The sequence below is a fragment of the Impatiens glandulifera genome, chromosome 3 (assembly GCF_907164915.1).
Source record: "Impatiens glandulifera chromosome 3, dImpGla2.1, whole genome shotgun sequence".
Classification (NCBI taxonomy): Eukaryota; Viridiplantae; Streptophyta; class Magnoliopsida; order Ericales; family Balsaminaceae; genus Impatiens; species Impatiens glandulifera.
This window is the reverse complement of record NC_061864.1, coordinates 54278793-54300379: the sequence shown is the minus strand read 5'-3', so window position 1 is coordinate 54300379 and position 21587 is coordinate 54278793. Positions and strand designations below refer to the sequence as shown.

Genomic DNA, 21587 nt, shown 5'->3' with positions numbered 1-21587 from the left:
TATTGTTATCTGTTCATGTATTTCTTTATTAGTATAGATGAGTGATTTGTGAAATCAACTAATTAACTTTAAAATTGTTTTGTTGATGGAAAGAATAAACCTTGTTGAGCTATTACTACAGTTTCAGTTGATTGTGAATATTGTAAATAAGAACATCCATTTTGTAATGTCTGATGTGGTGAATGATGTAGATAAAAACATCCAGCTTGTATCGCTTGATATGGGACTGTCATCTAGCAAAAACTAGGTAAGTTAGATATTTAAAATATTTAATGAAGTTTAAATAGAAAATATTTATGAATATGTTGTAAACATTTCAAAATCTGTGTTGTTGATACATATATAGGTGATTATTGGGCAGGTAGTGCTGTTGACTATTGTGGCTGAAACATATGCTGGATACATTATACATCTGACCATTTTTCGAGATTGTGTCGCCGCTTTTTTACAATTTGCTCAACTTTTGTCTGTTTTCTTTTCGTTGGTGGACGTCCACGAGACCTTAATTTCAATGGACTGTATAATTTCTTCTTCTCAACTATTGACTCCATATGTGCTATGTTCTAACTTTGATCATCACCCAATGATACAATAAGGTTATTATCCATTAGCCTCTTTTTTAATTCTTCCAATGTTTGTGTCACAACGAAGTAACTCTCATCATCTTTTAACCCAAAATCTGAGACTTCATGTAACAATAGTTGAAGATTGTTTTTTCTTTGTCCTTCTTCCTTATTACAACATGAATCATCATAAATTTTGGTCATTCCTTGATACCTACGCTTGATGTTTTTCCTCCATAGATCTAAAATATACTTTTCAGGAACTGTATGGACATCTAATTGGAACAAAACAAAAATCAAATGTCTGCACAAAATTCCTCGAAACTCAAAGAGATGACACAAGCACTTCATCTCACATTGTGACTCAATATAGTGTACCTGAAAGGTAATGTCTATTTTACTAGTTTCATCTTTCCCAAATACATTTTCTACCACATTAAACACATAAGTTGAGCCCTCTTTCTTCACAAGTGTTACAACATCAAGCCTCTCATTTCATTCTAGAACATCTTAAAGATCTTATTTGTGTACACAACTTGAAACTGCTTCTCAATTGGATGAACACTAATGGTTGAAAAACAAGAATTAAAAGACGCAATGTCTGAATTAGTTTCCTTTTCAATCTTGCTTTTCATGGCACTATCATATTGTTCAACAAATTGTTTCAATTTTGTCTTCGAATGCATGTAATCATAAAAAAAATGAATACATACTTTCACTTATTTGACTAGTTGACATCCCAGCCCAAAATTTATCTTTCACAAACGCAAACAACCACTTATGAAGAATCTTATACAAAGAATTCAACCAATCATTTTCTTCCAAATTAAATTCATCAATAAATCTCTTCGACTTACTATCACATTCTTCAGTTGTCAATCACAATATTTTTCAAGTTTTTCTTTATGTGATTATAATTAGAATACTACTAAATTTGACTGGATTTTTTTTTTGATATGTCAAAGACATAAGCGATGATGAGAATATAGAAATACGTCACCAATTACAATTTCCATGGCTTTGAATTGATCAGTAATAATACCTTGTGGAGCTCGGCCTCCCATGCATGTCAACCAAGTTTTAAAGAACCAAATAAAAGTTTCAGAATCTTCTTTAGAAATCAAGCCACAACCAAACAACACAAATTCACCATGATGATTTACTCCAACAAACAGGGCAAACGACATATCATAAGAATTAGTCAAATAAGTAGTATCAAATGTAACAACATCATAAAAATACTCATATGCATCTCTACATCTTCCATCAGTCCAAAATATATTTTTTATACGACCAATGTCATCTACATCAATCATATAAAAGAAATTTTTATTCCTACTTTGCATACGATAAAAGTAATTATTCAGAGCTTCTGTGTCACCATTCACAAGTCTTAGTCGTCAGGCCTCAACCACATAGTTTCGCCATTTTCTCATCAAACGACAAATTTTCAAAGCCACCAGCTTCAACAACAAATGATTTAAAACTTTTACTCAAAATTCCAACTTGATCATTCAACTCTAATTTTCTCTTGGTTTGAGAATATAACACTTTGTAACATCTGAAATGTCGTGACTTTATTGGACTTAATGCATGATATGTTCAAGTTGCATACTTGTAATTTAAAAGAATTCATCGTTCTTAACTATAATATTAATCTTTGCTTTGCAATTCGTTCTACTAGAAAGTCTATGATTAAAAGCATAATTTTCTTTAGAAACAAGCTTACCTTCTTTGGCGCATCCAAAACATAAATACTTCGGTTGTCCGTCATATCCTTTTTTGGAACTCTGCTTTTTAATACCAAAACCAAGATCTTGGGCATATGACCGATAAAAAGCATGAACTTCTCCTTAGGATGAAAAAAGCATTCCTAGTTGTGGTATATTAACACTTTTAGAGGTTGACGAATCACACAACAATTGCAACCCACTTGAATTGTCATTTATTTCTTGCGTCATAGTTTTTAGATCTTCAATTCAATCAATGTATTGTTGCTCCAAAAAAATGATATAAACTTATTTTACATTATTGATATAATAGAATTTGCATGATTTTGATATAATAGATATATGTACATATTCTACATGATTAGTATACTGATATAAATTAACTCAAATTACACCTATACAAATAAATTTTACAAAAAGTTTGACCTTACATATGAATAAACATAAATATTATATAACACTATCACATAAATTCTAACATATTACCATAAACATAAGACTAGGTATTGAAAAGAATGCACATGCGATGGAGAAAGGGTAGGAGGTGGCCCTAGAATAAGCTTATATGCATTAGGTTCTGGAGCTTTCGTCTTATTCGCTTTCATTAACATCTACAATCCATATTCAGATAAAAGAATACATAACGTCCAAAGCTATTATAAAAAATTTGAGATAAGGACTAAATATTATATTGAAATGCACCTATTACGGAGAAAAGGCTGAAGGTGGCCCTAGAATAAACTTATAGGAGGCCAAAGCCTATCTTCATTTCATTCAAGATTCAGAGTGAATATCAAACTGGATATTGACCGATCTAGATCGAAGGAATATAAATCGAGATACTGAGCGACCTAGATTTGAGGTGCAAGAACAACGACAACGACAACGACGATAATCTCATTCTCCAAGATTTAGGGTTTTCATTTAGTAAGAAACCAACAGTAAAATTTAGGATTTAGGATTAGAAAAAAAGTTGCTGGTTCCTGGGTTCTTATTTTCTTCGTTTGGTTGTCTTTCTTTCTTCATTTATTAATTATTGTTATTTTTAATTAAACTAAAGAGGGAGCAGATGAGTCATCACTGAAGTGTATGGCCACCTAGACAACTATGTTATTCTCTCATTTTTTCCCTCACTATTTTACCTCCCCTAATCATTTCTTAAAGAATAAAGGGTGAGGAGAAAGAAAAGAGTGAAAAAATTTGTTATTTTTTTCATCCAATCAGCGTCACGTCATTCTCTCTAAAATTCTCTCCTAAATTTTCTCTCTCAATCATTTCCCTATTGCTAATATGTCAAAGAGAAATAAGTGTTACTACTTGTTGTTGGTAACTCTCTTGTTGTTTTGACTTCTCCCAAGGCAAGTTCAATTGCTATCTTAATAATATATATATAATATATAATATGATACTTAATTCCAAAGTTTCTGGATTGTCGGGTCGAGAGCTGTGGATAATTTGGATATATATATATATATATATATATATATGAGAGTACATAGATACATGGGTCAGATTATGGATTGATCCATCATAAACTTAAAACGGTTTAAAAAAATTAAAAAAATACTATATGTATGTTTCGAATTTGCAACTAACAAAAATAATACAATTATTTAACCATTAGGCTAATAAGACATTATATTTTAAATTCAACACCAAATTTGATGAACATAGGACATTTTAATAATATAAGTTCAACTTTTTAACTATATAATCTATATATATAATAATGCTTAATTTCAAAGTGTCCAGATTGTCGGGTCGAGAACTATGGTTAATTTGGATATATATGTGAGAGTAAATGAATATTTGGGTCGGATTGTGGGTTGACCCGCCATAAACTTAAAACGATTAAAAATAAAATTGTAAATGTTATATGTATGTTTCGAACTTGTAACATAACAAAACAAGTACAACATTTTAACTAAGTTTGATTGGGATGTGGTTTGTCGATGAATAATAGGCCGGTATCAATTGAAAGTTGTTAAAAATATGAATCAAATATTTTATTGACCAAAGTGTGAGGTCAAAATGCTAAATGTTAAAAAATATTAATAAAATATTTGATTGAAGAAAGTGAAAGTGTAATGTCACAAAATAAGAGGTTTATTAAAAAAAAATATGTGATGAAATATGTAAGAAGATAATTTGTTTACCAAAATAAATAAAATGTGGCATGCTAATGTTTTATTTTTTATTTTCATATATTATTCGTGATTTATTAAGAATTTTAAAAATTGAATATATATTATTATTATTCTTTTTATTTATATTTTTTTTTATCCGTATGCATTCCTAGTTTATTTAATAAAAATAATATATTTCTTATTTAAGATAATCCATAAATAAATCATGACATAGTATTATAAAATATGATAATGAAATAAAATATCAAGATTTTATTTATGCTTGTCGGGTCAAATATCATTTTGAGCCCATAGAAGGCCTTAGGCAACCCTGGCTTAAATTAGGGTTTCATGTTCTATTTAAGCAACCCGTTTCATAATTCTTATTCATCCAAAGCCGGTCCATCAGGGTTTAACTCAATTACAATGAATCGTTTTCGTTCTTCCCTCATATCTAATGCCTTCTTTTCGTCTATTTGAATCCATGTTCTTCAAGTAAATGTAAGTTTTCTTTCTTCAATCTGCTTGTTTTCATGTCAATTTCGAACCAGCTGATGAGGAAACAAAACTGCAACAATATGATGGAATATTTCCATGATTCACCTTATATTTAAGTCTCTGATGGTTCGAATCTACTTGAGAAAACAATTTTTTATCTCAATTTATTTTATTTGAATTCGAGATATGATGAGTATTCATTGGTCCGTGTTTCTGATTCACCGTGACAGAAAATCCTATTCCAATCTCTGATCTCCATTCTGTTTTTCTTTGATTTCCTTATAATCATCAGTAGAAAAAAATTGATTTTTATTTATTTTTGAACAAATTATTCTTTTATATCTCTATATTTTATTTTATAATTAATTTATATTAAAAAAGTAAAGAGTTAATTTTGTTATTTTAAGAGATAAATAGATGATTTAAATTGATGATGTAATAGTTCTGTTTGAAGATAAAAACTGAGTTTTATCCTGGGGTAATATAGCTATTCCGATTATTACATGACCCGGATAATTTTAATGAATGAGAGCTACATTTTATTTTTTAGTTATTTTGTTTATAGTAGTTTTAATTTAATCTTTATATGACTTCTGCAGTGATGAATTACGAATTATATTCACATGTCAGACTTCAGAGATTTGTAAAAAAATCAATGAGAATGAAAATTCAGTTTTCTGAGCAGATTTTTTTTATTTGAATTTCTTTGATATACATTTTTACTTTTTATACATTTAATATTTATGTGGCTTGTTGTTAGTTGTTACTAACAATTTCTATGACTTCTCATTTTGGATGATGAAGAAGTTTGAATTTGACACATGAATAATGCAATGCAAGGAGTATTGAAATAATGTTGTTATATTCTTTTATCTTATAAATTTTTTTATATTAAAAATACTTATTATTTTTATTATTGAAGAGGGACTGTGAAGTTAAGTTGGGAGAAATCATGAGAAACCACAAATAATTAAATAGTTGTGTCAAGAGAAAACAATAAATTAACAATTAAGTAGCTGTATCAAGAAAAAACGATAAATTAGTAGTTGAATATAGTTGAATATAGTGCCGCAAGTAAATCATAAAATGTGTATATTTCATTTTAAAAACATATATCATTTGACAAGTTTTGTAGTTATTGCAAATTAATAAATTGGTAATTTATAATAAAAATGACAACTAAATGAGAGTAAAATTATTAAATTATAGTGAAACAATAAACCATCACTACAAAAAAAATTCCAATAGTTTGCAATTAAAATTGACTCAATACAATTTTTTATTATTCGCAATTATTAAAGTAACTTGAAGTTAAAATATTAGAAATATTGTAACTTATTTATCAAAAAAATTAGTACAAACCTGAAAATTTATAATTTTAGTAAATATATTGGTAAAATAGTTAGTAATTTTTAAAATTTATTTCAGTAACATTTTTTTAAAAAAAATTATATAAATAAAACATAGCAACCAAAACATCAAATAAAGTTGCTGAATAATATTAATTTTCCTATTTTTCTTGTTTTTTTCCGTCTTATCATTTCCGATTTTATTTGTAACAAAAATATTTAAAGATGAAGGAGAAGATGTGCTGCAAAAGTATTCAAAGAAATCTAAAACCTCAAAAGAAAAGGATCCAATAACATATACAAGTTTTAGAAGTCATCAGTTGGATAAAATTCAATCGGATGAGGCCCCCATTAGTAAAAGAAAAACAGTACAAAAAGGAAAACATGTACAACAGATGCAAGCTCCTAGTAAATAAGTCAACCGAGTGCAAAAACTACCCACTATTTCCAAAAAGCAGAACATCAGTACAAAGGGGAATCCACACAACTCTAATGCTCCTACAAATCTCAATAATTTTTGACAGACACTACAACTGAAAATATAAACTCAAAGAGTACAATCACTAAACAGCCAAGTAAGAAGCCGAAAGTTGTGTCAACTGTCAACCAACCTAATAAGGCCTCAACAAACAACAATCCAAACGTTGATACTACATCCGTGATCATGAGGACTAAGACACCTAAAAATGTCAGCAACAAATCAAGTGTAGATACTACATTGAACAACAATAAGAAGGCCCCAACAGTCGTGAACAACAATCAGACGCAAAAATCAATTGTTCCCCAGAAGAGAACAATGATGGGGCAGTCGTCAAGGCAACAAGAAGTAAGGTCTCAACCAACCTTCCAGTTGATTAACTCTGAAGGATTTGAAAATCAACTAGAAAATGACAATTCTACAACAGTACCTGAGACACAAGTTGACACTAACTTAACGCAACCAAAATCAGATGATGAAGAACAAGACATTGTAGAATTGCCTACACATAGGAGTGAAGAAGAAACAGTAAACATGAAGCCTTACATAACTATCAATGGGGAAAAGTGAGTGTTTTGTTTTCCGTTAACCTCATTTATGTATTTTCAACCAAAATTTAATATCATTATAATTATTGTGATTTAACTAATCATGCAGTTTTGAACCTGACATCACAAAGGATGTCAACCAAATTATTATTGGTTATTGGAGGGGTCCATATTTTAACTAGAACAAGGTCCCTCAATACATAAAGGACATTTGATGGGCAGAATTTGCGGTTAGTTACAAATAAAGTCTTCTCAATTATTAGAAATGTTTCATTCCTATGAGTGTATGTGATAATCATTATAAAATGTGGATTGTTTGAGTAGAATAAATTCCAATGGGAGCAAACACTAGAACATGCTTTTAACAAACTGTTTAAAAAGAAAGGCAGTGCAAAGATTCGAATTTTTTTGAATACGACGAAGGTCCATATGAAGAAGCCCTCCCATGTGACAATCGAAGATTGGGAGATAATGAAAATTAATTTCATGGACATGAAATACATAGAGAAGTGTACAAAAGTCCAGACTTATAGAAGGAAGTACATGGACGATGGGGGTGCAACATACTGTGGGGATCGATAAATGTCAATGAACATCGAAAAAGATTGGTGGGTAACATTTTCTATATTTCAAATTTGTAGCTAAAATAGTCATTCACTCTAAATGTGTTTAAATTATATTTCATGTAGGCAATTGAACTTAAAAGGCAACCCACGTCTTGGAGGTTTTCCGAAAAACACACCAGAGAAAATGGGGGGTTGGAGTGGAAAGAGAGCTGAGGAAGCGACGATTTGTGTTAAAAAAATCTATTAAATAAATGTATTCAATCTAAATTCTCGACATGCTAATAATTATGTGTAACACGATATCTTTATTGTAGGAAACCTATGAGGATTTTAAAAAAGCAAGATACTATGGAGGATACTATGGAGGAAGGGGAAAAGAAAACAAATTACGAACTATGGGTAGAAGCTGTTGGAGGTCCAACGAATGGAAGAGTATTTGGAATTGGATACATTGGGAAGAGTAGATCTTGGGATTTGGGTCCATCCAACAATGTGCTATCTTTGGAGGTTTCTCAACTAAAAAAATGGAATGACGAAAAAGAAGCGATAATCGCAGCCCGGGATGAAAAGATTATAGCTCAGGAAGAAAAGATTATAGCTTAGGAAGAAAAAATTATAGCTCAAGACAAAAAGATTATGGATCAAGATAAAAAAATTACTTATTTGAATGTCAAACATGAAACTTTTACACAAGAGAACAAAGAGCGTGACATTAAATTTCAGAAACTGAACGAGAAGTTTGAAATGATATACCGGTTGTATGAGAACTCGGGTCAACCTATAACCAGTGATTTTTTATTAACCCAAGAAAAATAGAAGGTATGTAATTTCTCTATACATTTATATATGACAGTATGCATATAAAATTAGAATATACTTAATTATAATTTATATATTATCAAATATCAGTTTCAATGAAATTTCAAAACATAAGTTCATTAATTGTGTTATGAAATTCTGAAACTGGTTATATTTTGGGGAAGTTCAAATGTAATTTATTAGAATATCTAAATAGTTGTGTTGTTGTGGGTTATCTTATATTATAGGTTTGAAATATACAATATTGAAAGAGAATTAAAGCAAATGCCATGTGGAATATTTTTGGATGTGCATTCGATAGTTTTTTTTTATACAAGTGCATATATATTTTTACACTTGGTCTATATGCTAATTGGTAAGTTTACTTTGACAAATTATTTGTGTTCAATATGTAAGAATATTGTGTTTTATGTATGTAAGGAGACTTGAAATTAACACAAGAACCATGAAGTGTGCTTCATTTACACAAAAAAGTAAAGGTTCAAGAGAAATTGAAACTGCTACTTTGTGTTTTTTTGTAAACCAAATACCTTTAAAAGGTTTAAACATACTGTAATATGGATGGAACAACTTATGAATGCTTACCTTTGATGATTTTGTTAAATGGTTAATGTTGATTCAATATTACATCTATTAATTTATGGGATGATAAGGTTATAGATATTATATATATTGGCATTTTGCTAATTCTAATATTTAAAAAACAGGAAAAATAGCATAGAATTAAAACTAATATTTACTTAATATTCTTATTTTTGCAATTAAAATTTCAACAATAAACGCAAAGGAGGAAATTAAATATAGATCTTGGAAAATCAATCGCTAGGGAATTTTTGCAAAATCAATTGCTAGGGAATTTTTGCAAAATCAATCGCTAAGGGATTCATGCAAAATCAATCGCTACGAGTTTCTTGCAAAACCATCGCTAACTATATCTCTAAATGAAGTAGGCAATTCCAATTAGTGTCTTTTATCTTTTCATTACAAATTTTAAAACAATAGTAATGGTAAATATAATTTGTAAAGGAAATTTATTCATTTTAATTTATATCGCTAAAAATTATTATAAATTCTCATATTTATAAATTATAGTCGAAAAAAATATTCTACTTAATAATGCTAAATTTTATATTCGAAACTCATTTTATAACAAAATCAATCGGTATTCTCTACAAAAGTTTTATCTCCCAAAATAAAAAATTTCCAATAAATAATATAAATAACAAATTTATTGTTATATAAATAAAAATTGTTTCACTGCTATTTTAAAATATTCAGATAAATAAATAACAAGTCGCAACTTTTATTAATAATAAATAATTCCAAAGTCTATCGCAGAATAAATGGTAACTTGAGTTGTAAAGTTAGCCACTTCTATTATACGACTGATTTGTGAAATGTCATAAAATTTATGGGTAAAGTTACTTCTCTCGCTGAACAAGTTGTAAAGTATCACTTTAAATGAAAATGCAGTCGCAAAGACCAGTGTCACATTTTAACCTTATTTTTGTAGTGAATGTTACTTCATGTTTAAATAATTGTAATTATTATAAGTCAATTGAATTATTATATAAATAAAGTATTATTATTTAGTAACAATAGATTATATTGTGCAGTAACGTAATTAAATTAACAAAGAATAATTTAGTGTTCATAACAAAAAGTAGTGGAATCACTAATGAAGAACATATTCTCTTAGAGGAAGAAGTAATTGGAAATGTTATTTGTCAATAGCACTACTAAAATGAAGATAAGTAGGTTTTGAATTAAAAAACGATAAAAGTAAATAAATAATTGTGTCGTTGTGTTTGTGATGAAAAGATTGTGAAGATCATGCAAATTGACATCTTTTCTTCAATGTTCCCGAGTTTTTGTTATTTTATTTGAATGATCCATATCATAACTTATATCATGGATTTTGTTTGTTAAAAAAAATGATATTAGAGATACTAATGAATATGCTTTTTTAAATATGTATATTAATTAGTGAATCACTATCAAGAAATTAAAACAATTGTGTATTTAAATAACAAGTGGATATTTTTATATTCATGTTTTAAACATTATCATTAGGAGTAAGTATAAATTAATAATGCAGACATGATAAGGAAAGAGAAGGGGACTTTGGCGAGTATATTTTAATCGTTTGTGCACAATAATTTAATTCAAGCTCAAATGAACCATGTGATTTAACTAATAATTGGGGGTTAAATGTTAATAAACAAAAAAATAACACTTTCATCGGTGGATGAGAAACAGATTCATATCGGGATTGTATTACCTTTCTAATACTAACAAAAAAAAAATTATTATTTATCAAATACTGAATGTAACAAAATCTTTTAACTTTTTTTTTTTTTTTTTGTCTTACTAAGCTCTAATTTTGAATTGTGTAGATAAGACATCAACTATCATAATTTGAAACATTAGTTTATTTTAAATGAACAAACTCATATGTCTTCTTATTTTGACATATTATTTTTTCACTTTTAACTAATTTACTATATTTGTAAAATAAAATAGCAATTATCTTTTTTTTTTTTTGACTTTTCAACTATTTTCACAATTTACTGTAAGCATAAAAATTTGATATACCCTATTTTATAAATATTATTTTAGTAATATTAAACTAATATTTTGAATTTTTAAATTCAAAATAACTCAAATGAGAAATTAAAACATAATTAAGGGTTAATTATTAGGATAATTAAACTCTAATTAGTAAAATATTCAAAATCTAAAAATAATTTGAGGTTAAAATATTGTATTCATTTTACCCAGTTTAAAACAATGAAGGAGTTAAAAAGATTTAACTATAATTAAATCGTGAATTATGTGTAATTTATGACTTATAAAACAATTAAATAAATGCCCCAAGATTCCCAAAAATACCCAGAAAATAAAAATATGAACATAATTTTTATTATGCTGATAGAAATATTTTTTGTGAAATTTTTGGTGAAAAAAAACCTAAAAAAGGATTAAAAATCGATTTCAAATAACGCTTGTATAAAAATTAAATCGAATAATCCAGTGTGACCGAAATTTTGTTAAATTTATGTAGTAGGAACGTGGACCATCAGATGAGCACTCAGATATCATCCAACAGCCCATACGCTCCCACGTAGCCCGCTACAAGAAAGCCGAGCGCGCCCGCCAACACCGGAACGACTAACGGGATGGATTAACCTCGTTAGTCAAAGACGTTGAACGCAGACGGAACGCAACGGAACCCCGTGTCCTGTTAGGTGAAACGACATTGTTTCAATCGTCTTCCTCCACGAGATTAGACGCTTGCCAAATTCGCGATCATCGCCGCCACGTTTCCTCTAAAAGTCGTAGCTTCGTCATTTCTCCACCTTATCCTTTGATTTCTTCACCAACGTGTTCGCCTTATCCTTATCTACAATAACCATATACCTAGGTTAGACACCTCGACTTAGAACTAGACTTCCATAAATAGATAACAGTTAGGGATAGGATTGAAAATCGGCAAATTCGATTTGAATTGGCCTTCCCTCGACCGACCTAAGCGACTATAAATAGTCTTTAAGTGTTCCTCTACCTAAACATCAAACATTTACAACCTAATACATCATGAATCAAAGATTGAAGAATCTGACCAATATCAGTTTATGTGCAGACTTACTTCGGCCACCACAACTTCGATTCAGGCTTCTATATAGTCTCCAACACATCCAAGGAGTGTTCTCCAGTTGTTGGTATGAATCTAGAAGCTTTGAATTTCAATTTGTAATTGAAAGTGATTTTTTTCAAAATTTTCTAGTTTCATCGGTTTGATCTAGTTTAGGGATTATTCATGTGATTTTATTTTCTTTTTTGTATAGAATCAATCCCTATATCATGTATAAACTTTTTATTGAAAGAAATCATATCAAATCAACCTGAATTAAAAAATTTGAAAAATTAAGCTTACAAACTAGATTTTTTAAAAGGAAAAAAGCTCACTTAGATATATGTACTTGCACAACTAGCTCATTTAGACGTATATACTAATAAAAGGTCATTTAAACATATGTACTATCAAAAATTGGCTCATTTAGCATCTTTTAACAACCATGGTTAATTTTTATTTTTAAATTTATATATTTATTAATTAAATATTAATATATTTTCTCTCTCCTTCTTTTTCATTAATTAAACTAGGTAATTTATTTTATTCTTAAATATTTTAATATTAATTTCTCTTTTATATTTTTATCTTCTTTTTTTATTAGTTTTTATTTTTCATATTTTTTAAATTCTCATTTTCTTTTAAAAATTTAACAACTTATTTATGAATTTTATATTTTACTGTAATATTTTTTTTAAGGATTTTTTCTTATTTAATTTAATATAATAAAAATAAAAAAAAGGTTTTTTTTCTTATTTAGTTTAATATAAATAAAAATAAAATTAATAAGTTTTTATTTAATTTTTATTCACGACTTATATTAGTATTAAAGGAATTGTTTTGTCTAATATTTGATTATTACTCTTTTAGTATTTAATGAATGAGTTTTTATTATTATTCAATTCTTAATTAATTTATTTTTGTGTTGAAAGATTTTTATTGCTGAAAGAATTTTCATTGTTATATTCAGTTATTGGGATCAAACAATTTTAAAATAATTAATAATTAATGTGAATATAAAAAAATAATATAAAAAAGAAGAAGAAATATAGAGTTAAAATAATTAATGATGAATGTTCATATATATAAAATAAAATTAAAATAATCAATCATAAATACTCATATAAAAATAATAAAAAATTCTAAAAAAGATAAAAATAGAGGGTTTATTTATTAGTAATAAATGAAATAATAAATGAAAAGGAAAGAAGGAAGAGAAATATATTAATATTTAATTAATAAATATATAAATTTAAAAATAAAAGTTAACCATGGATACTAAAAGAGGTTAAATGAACCAATTTTTGATAGTAGGTACGTTTAAATGACCTTTTATTAGTACATACGTTTAAATGAGCTAATTGTACGAGTACATACGTCTAAGTGAGCTTTTTTTCCTTTTTAAAATCTTGTATACTTGAGTTTAATCTGGATTTTTTTTATTCAAATAGTTGAGAAACATATTTGTAAACATGTTATGATGAATATCCAATGACTTTAACAACGTTTTGATCATGTTTGATGAAACTGTGTTTTCGAAATTTTTTGGATTTTGATTCACTCTTAAAAAAACTGTTTTAATGTTTGAATGATGTTCTTGTTTTGGTCGTGTTCAATTATATTAATCATTTTAAAGCTAATGGAACAAAAATCAGGCATTGAAATAACCTAATTTAAAAGATCTCAAATTTTGACATAGAAATGGTTTAGAAATTGATCTTTGTAAAGATCAAATAATGGTGATTTATGTTAGGTCTTTTGTTCTTCATGATCATATGAACTAACTATAGCTTACAGATCATGATTCCATGATCTAAGTAAAAAGATATGAGACCTACAATTCTTCATACCAAATGAAGAACACTTAGTCCTAGGACTAAGTCTTGTAGGACTGAGACCAAGGACCGATGTTCTTGAGTTACGACCGAGACCGAGGATCGATGTTCTTGAGATAAGACCGAGGATGATGACCGATGTTCTTGAGAAAAGACCGATCCCCAAGACCTAGGACCGATAAATCCAACCAAGTTTTCTAACCTAGGACCGAGCCCTTTCTTAGCATAGGACCAATGTTTCTAACCCTATGACCGAGTTCCATCATAACCTAGGACTGAGTACCTCTAGCTCTAGGACCGAGGACCAGGACCAATAAACTTGACCTAGGACCGAACCTCCCAAGTTTATGACCGAATAGTCTGAGTTCGGGACCAAGCCTCCCTTCCCAAGGCCGAGCCCTCTAGTCCCTTGACCCATGCACCAAAGCCGTAGTCTAGACCACCCTAGTCTAGACCGAGCCCGTCTGAACCCAAATCCACCAAACCGGACCCATACCCTAGGACTTGGGTCCTAAGGCCTATTTGGTTCCACTTTTCAAAATCCAAAATATTTTTGTAATTTTTGAACCGCGAATCCATTTTTAAATAATCACGAAAGGTCAGAAAATGATAGTTTAATATGTTAGGATACTTCATAAACCAATATTTTAGCTAACGTCATTTTTTATTTTTTTTAAATTCTATTTGTCCATATAAAAAAAACCCTTATATTGTTAAAATTTTGGTAATTCGAGTCTTATATGCTACCTTTTAAAATTCAAATATCATTTTATATAAAAAAAAAAAAAAAAAAAACAAACTCAAATTTGAGTCCAACATAACAATTGAGTATTCTACTAAATTTAAGCCCTAAATGTTTTTATGAATTTTTTACATTAACTCCCAATTCTAATTTGAATTTGCGTTTATATTAATTTAAAGCTATTAATTCTAATTTTTTTTATTTTGTTAGTAGTTATAAAATTTATTTAGTTTAATCTCTTTTGTTTAAAATTAAGTGAGATTTAGGTTTAAATTATGTATGATTGAGGAGATTTAACATTCTCCATTGAATTGGTCAATATATGGTGGATTGACTTTCTAATTTATGATTATTTATGAAAATTTTATTTCGAACAAAACAAATTAATGTTTGATCTTATGCTAGAGTTTAGACCAAAATTGGGCCGTTCTAGCTGTTATTAATACTGGTCATCCAATTCTCATTTTCTTAAATCAAACTTTGCATAGTGTTAGTAAAAAAACACCTCAAATTTTTGTGACCGTATCATGCAAATTAATTATTCATTTTCTGTATTAAAAGTAAGGCATGGGAAATTTGTTTACATCTTCTTTGTTTAATAAAGAAAATAAGCCATTAAGGTTGGTTCAATTGATTTCATCTCGTTTTAATTCATACTAAAAATGTTATAAGTTGATGGGAGGATATAATAACTATATACGATGTTTTATATTTTTAAATTCAAAAATAAAAAATTATATCATTTTACTTGGTTGAGAATTTGGCACAACATATTGTTTCCTGTCTGTCCCTGTTTTTTTTATTGGACCCAACATATGGTTGATATTTAAAAAATAAAATGTATATGAAACAACAAAAAATGTGCAAATTCTAGTGAAGCTTTAAAATTTTATTTTATTATATATATATATATATATATATATATATATATATATATATATATATATATATATATATTCCATGGTTGGCAATTGGGGTATCCGAATCAACTTTTTTTTTTTCATCATCTAGACGGGCCATAAATGATTGTCTAAATGAGTTTAAGAGGATAGCTGGGAAAATTTGGTATTTATTTCTACAATTAACCTCTGAAATACATGTGTCTCAACTTCAGTCAATTTGGATATCAGATTTCTTATTTCTGTATTGTTTAAAGATATACCAAATTAGTTTGTCATAACAGTTTTTATATGTTACAAATTAAGACTTCTTACTAGCGTAAAATTTGATTCTACACATCTTCTTCAAATTAACCTCATAATTTACGGTTCTTTAATGTTAAAGATATACCAAACAAGGTTTTGTCGTAGCGATTTTCTAATATAGTTAACCTAGTATCTATATATATATATATATAAATAATACACCTCACTAATTGATATGTCACTTTTTTTTAACTAGTTAATAATAAGTTCAATAACTAGCTAGTTGATGAAAGTTTAATCACAATTTTGAAAATGGCAAAACCCTTTTCTTTAGTTTGAAAATAAATGTTTATACAATATAAATAATGAAAAAAAAAATCATTATTTGTTTTTTTGTAAGTAAAACCAATTTATACATTAAATTTTTTATTAGTATTGTTCCTTTTTCTTAAAGTTAAATTTACTCTTTTTCTTAAACAAAAATTATTCTCATTAAACAAATATTAAGTATATTTGCATTATATATTTAGCTCAATTTAGTTATGCATGTGTAGAATCGTAACGAAAACGTTAACATAACTTGGACCCTTAAATTGAGCAAAATAATAATAAAATACAAATGTCAAATTGGGGTGAAGTCTGAGGTTTGATATAGAATATTTTCTTTAAAACATTATAATTTATTTTTTTGAACGATGGTACCACTGTGTTTCCTAACCAAGCGGGATAAATACAGTCCTAAAATACAATTAAACGAACTGGCTCGAAATTAAATTCGTTTAACTTGAATATCTATATCCGCAAAATGTAGAATTAAAATATCACGTAGTGAAAACTCTTCAATTTACTTTTAATTGATCCAACACGAAGTCCAACAATTCAACCAAATACAAGTATTAATCATATGAGATTAATAGAACGTTAGGGATTGAGAAAAATTAAAGAACAAAATGATCCAAAATATCAAATAAATTAACTTACAGATCTACATATAATTTAACAAAATTGTTGCAAATTAACAAAAATATTAAGGGAAGAACCCAACATAAGGAATACTCTGAACATTATTTAGATGCGGCGGCGCCACCGCTCCTTTAGGATGAAAGACATCGCCGACAGCTCCGACGAACATAGCCAATAAATCCAGACCTAATTTCATCATTTCCATACATATTTCCAATTTCTTTATCATCATTATTGCTGATCAATTATTGAATTTGCTATCTCTCTTTCTCTCTTTCTGCTTTTAGTGTCTTTTTCCTTTAATTTTCCACTCCATGAAGATTGAAGACACGTTTATATATTGGCATCCTTAAAGTGGCCTTTGAAGATTTCAAAGGACGGTTTAATCACTTTCTCTCTCTAGAAAGACATGAATCAACATTTTAATGTGGAAAGGTACAAATGATAATTTTTGACGGGCCTTCCATCGTTCCACGTAAGCTGTAAAGCGTTGCAGATAGGGTCGATCTTATCCCAAATAAATCCAAATAATGAAATAGTGGTAGGGTTTAGATTGAAATAAATAAGTTAGATAATTTGAATCAAATCATAAAAACAAGTTAAATAATTGAGCGTATCTTCTAGTTTGAAGGGTCAAATTAGGGATTTTATTAGGGTTAACAAAATTTCATAACTTTTCTTTTAACCATTACAATTTAGATTTTGTAGTGTTAAAAGTTATACAAAATTAAGGTTTTATCGGTTTAAAACACAGTTAAGTTATTAAGCACTTTAATTCAATGTTTAATCCGGGCGTTAGTAGATTTGCGTAATAAGTTAATATAAAAAATTATAATCAATCACATTTTGTATTTAAACAAAAAAAAATTCTATATTTACCTATCTTAACAAATAAATTGAATGTTATCAAACGTACACATTATTGAGCTGAAATAAATAAATAGTTATAAATAAATAAATGATCAATATTATTAGTTTAAGAATTTCAACAAATAAATATTCATAAATATTCAAATTAGTTAGCAAATGTATTTTTAAAAAATTGTCAACTTTTTATTTAAATTAAAAAACTATTAATCAGTTAAATACCAAACAAATAAACAAATAAATAACTTTTTATATATTGATTGAAGGACTTTGGAAGATAATTATTTTGTTCCATATCTGTATTTGAGTAAAACAAATGTATATAATAATATTTCTAATGAAGTTTATGCGGTTGAGATCATGAGTTTGATTTAAAATTAAATAAATGTTTTTATTGTATTAATATAATTAATTTAGAGTTAATTTAATTCAATTTATTATCTAGAAACCTTTTTTAAAATGGATGAGGTGAAATTTCGAATTGACATATCACTTAATTATGAGTCTCTACCTTCAACTAAAAAACTAAAAATAAGTTTTATTTTTCAAAAATTAATATCAATTTTTATTTTTTTTTTAATTTTATCTCTTTTGAGATCTAAATAAATATGATGTAAATTGGTTTTATCTTCTAGAAATGTTACATATAATAACTTGAATATTATTTTAAGAAACAATTAAATTATGAAAACATGTCATCAGTTGTCATTATGATATAAATAACATTTCTTTGTATATAAAATAATTGAATTTGGGAATATGTTGAAATTTTTAATTTTTCTTAAGTATCCTTTTAATGACAAGTGGACTATTATTATTATCTTGGTGAGACAAGTGGACTAATTGACTACAAGCCAAAATAATTTAATAGTGGAAAGATAAAAGCAAAACACTAAGCCAATGAATCATCCCGGATAATATTATTAAATAATATGAAAAGTGTAACACTTTTGTTAACTAAATAAATAAATCATACTATACTATATATGGATAGTGAGGCTTTTAGCCGTCTGAAATCTAAAACACACTAGCAGAAATATATATATATATATATATATATATATATATAATATATATATATATATATATATATATATATATATATATGCACGTTTATCGAAAATAATTGCTGAGAGCTTTCTTCCGCTATTGAAAATATTTTTATCGCCGAGAGCATTATTCTGCCTACGTTGATAGATAAAATGTTACCGAAAGCATTCATCCGCCCTCGGAAATAAATATTATTGCCGAGAGCAATTACAATCAGCTCTCGCTAATATCTTGTTATTTTCCTAGGCGTGTCCGCCGCTTTTTTCCTTTCTTCCTCTCTTATTTCTCTCTCGGGTGATTTTCAGCGCTTCTCACCAATGCTACAATTGAACGAACACCAGCTCTCTACATACTCTCGATCTGTAACTCTCTTCTTCGGCGATCATACGGTAAAGTATCTAATTAGAGAAGTCTACAATTGTCCTATTTTGAGTTGCATAGTCTCAAGATCTGAATCTTGGCGATTCACAACTGCAATTCTTTCTTTCTCCTATCTCCAAAAGTCGGGATAGTTTGGAAAGACACTCGTTATCTTAGTCGCGATAGTCTCAAAAAAAAGGTAATCTTTCCCTCTTTCATGGATAAGAATGCTAGATCTTAGGTTATGATATTTTCTCTTGCCCGAACAACCTCGCAACAAGGATCATGTAAGTTTTAATCTTTTCCTATCAATACATAAGTATGTTTTCACTATTATGTAAACAAACACCTGTTAAGTCTTGTAATCTGACTGGGCTTATATAGTCTTTATACGAATCAAAGTCTTCTACTGAAATCCTTCTAGAAACAGAAGAAGGGGTGACATAGAAGTTTTATCTCCGAACATGCATAAAACTTTTGTGTTATTTCATTTTTGTATCTAACAGTCTGTTATCTGCCGCTTCAAATCTAACAAACATTTCTGCACTTGAATCCGTTCAAGAGCTTACGATGATTTGAGAAGAATAGAAACAGATTTTTATCTCTAACAATATTAAAATCGAATTGAAAGTGATAATTTGTACAACAATATTCAACCCCCTTATATTGTTGTCACCGATCCTAACAAGTGGTATCAAAATCAATTTCTCTATTCTCAAGCAAAGCAGATACCTAAATCATGTCTCTTCTAAACAAAATTCCAATGTTCTCAAAAGAAGATTATGATGAGTGGAAGATCAGGATGCAAGCTTATTTGGCCACTCAAGATAATGATATATGATATGTCATCACTAATGTTTCAATGAAGATTCTGAAGGTCAGCACAACCACAACTTCAACTGATGGTTCTCCTGAGATGAAGGAGAACCAAGATTTGAGTGAACTACTGAAGATAAGAGAAATGCCAACTTTGACAATGTGGCCAAAGACATTCTCTAAAAAACTCTTAACAAGAACATGTTCAACAAAATTAAGTTATGTTCCACTACCAAAGAGATTTGGGAGAAGCTGACTCAACTGTGTAAAAACAACGACCAAACCAAAGAAAACATGTTGATGGTTTCTACACAAAAGTTTGACAGCATCAAGATGCGTCCTAGAGAGACAATAACTGAATTCGATTAAAGATTCAGTAGTATTGTCATTGAACTCTCCACTCTGGGAAAGACATATAGAAATGGAGTTGTTGCCATTAAAGTAATAAGAGCTCTGTCTAGAGAATCAGACATCAAGATGATGCCGATGAGGGAATCCAAAGACCTCAACAAACTTGAGCTGCATGACCTGTTCGTCGATCTGAAAGCCTATGAGTTTGAAATAAACTCAAAGAATGAAGAGGAGTCATCCACATCCATCTCAACAAAAGCGTTGGTGACTTTTTGCAAAAGCCACATGCCGTGACAGCTCCGAAGTTTGCTGAGCAAATTAGCTTTGATGTAATGTCACTCTTCGTTAAGAAGTTTGGCAAATTTATGAAGAAGACTCATTCTAACTTTAATTCTAATAATAATAATTATAAGAATAATCCAAAACTAACTTGAAATATTTTAACTGTGACAAACCAGGTCACTTCAAGGTGGACTGCAGAAAGCCTAAGAGGGATGATAAGAAGCCTTATTATAAGAAGAATAAGAATGATCAAAAAGCTTTGATGGCTGAGGAAAGCAAGAGCAAGTGGGCTTACAACGACTCAGTTGACATCTTATCTAGCGAAAATGAGGATGAAGGTGTTAAATGATTCATGGTAGATGACAATGAGGTATTTGACTTCTCTTCTGATAAGTTCACAAGAGATGACTGGACTACTGCACTCAATGACATGGTCATTGAATACAAGATGTTGTCAGACACTTTTAATGAAATATATTTGAAAAACAAAATTGATAGCACTTCTTTATCTCAAAACAATGAAAAGAAGTTTTGAAAATAACTGAGAATGAGAAACTCAAGGAATTAAACAATTTAAACTATTTTTTCTGAAACCAAAGGTTAAACTACGTGGTTAGTTCCTGAACAAAATATGGAAACGTCGTTAGACGTCAACAAAGGCCTTCCAGATACAAATTCGATTTTGGATTTATTAATGGCAACCTAGACGAGTCCAACAAAAAGTTGAACTCAGTAAAAGACGAGCTTATACCCATAAGCTTTGTCAAGGGAAATTTAACTGATAGTGGAACTAATCAAAGTTGTGATAACTTGACTTTAAAATATTAACTTAAATATGTTAAACCAACTAACCAAAAGTCAAGGT

The 21587-nt window shown here is 28.6% G+C and overlaps 3 non-coding genes across 3 annotated transcripts; all 3 read left to right on the top strand.

Moving 5' to 3' along the window:
- The first annotated feature begins 4963 nt into the window (after positions 1-4963).
- LOC124933166 lies at positions 4964-5046 on the top strand. The gene has a single exon (XR_007098877.1). It is a non-coding gene; the product is annotated as a small nucleolar RNA Z199 (small nucleolar RNA).
- A 52-nt stretch (positions 5047-5098) lies between these two features.
- On the top strand, positions 5099-5173 carry LOC124933138. Its single transcript, XR_007098849.1, has one exon. It is a non-coding gene; the product is annotated as a small nucleolar RNA SNORD18 (small nucleolar RNA).
- Positions 5174-5507: 334 nt separating this feature from the next.
- LOC124933179 lies at positions 5508-5605 on the top strand. Its single transcript, XR_007098889.1, has one exon. It is a non-coding gene; the product is annotated as a small nucleolar RNA R64/Z200 family (small nucleolar RNA).
- Positions 5606-21587: the final 15982 nt, after the last annotated feature.